We start from the raw sequence: 488 nt of genomic DNA on the forward strand, positions 1-488 counted from the left end.
GGATGGAGGAGCCTGTTGGGCTGTAGTCCATGGGGTCGCTAAGAGTCGGACACGACTGAGCAACTTCACCTTCACTTTTCACTTTCATGCATTGGAGAAGGAAATGGCAACCCACTCCAGTGTTCTTGCCTGGAGAATCCCAGGGATGGGGGAGCCTGGTGGGCTGCCATCTATAGGGTCACAGAGAGTCGGACACAACTGAAGCGACGCAGCAGCAGCACTGAATCTGTAGATTGCCTCGGGTAGTAACAGGAGTTACTGCCTAAAGTAACAGGCAAATTTGGCCTTGGAATACGGAATGAAGCAGGGCAAAGGCTAATAGAGTTTTGCCAAGAAAACGCACTGGTCATAGCAAACACTCTCTTCCAACAACACAAGAGAAGACTCTACACATGGACATCACCAGATGGTCAACATCGAAATCAGATTGATTACATTCTTTGCAGCCAAAGATGGAGAAGCTCTATACAGTCAGCAAAAACAAGACC

This window comes from Bison bison, unplaced genomic scaffold (genome assembly GCF_000754665.1).
Source record: "Bison bison bison isolate TAMUID 2011002044 unplaced genomic scaffold, Bison_UMD1.0 scf7180017864383, whole genome shotgun sequence".
Taxonomy (NCBI): Eukaryota; Metazoa; Chordata; class Mammalia; order Artiodactyla; family Bovidae; genus Bison; species Bison bison.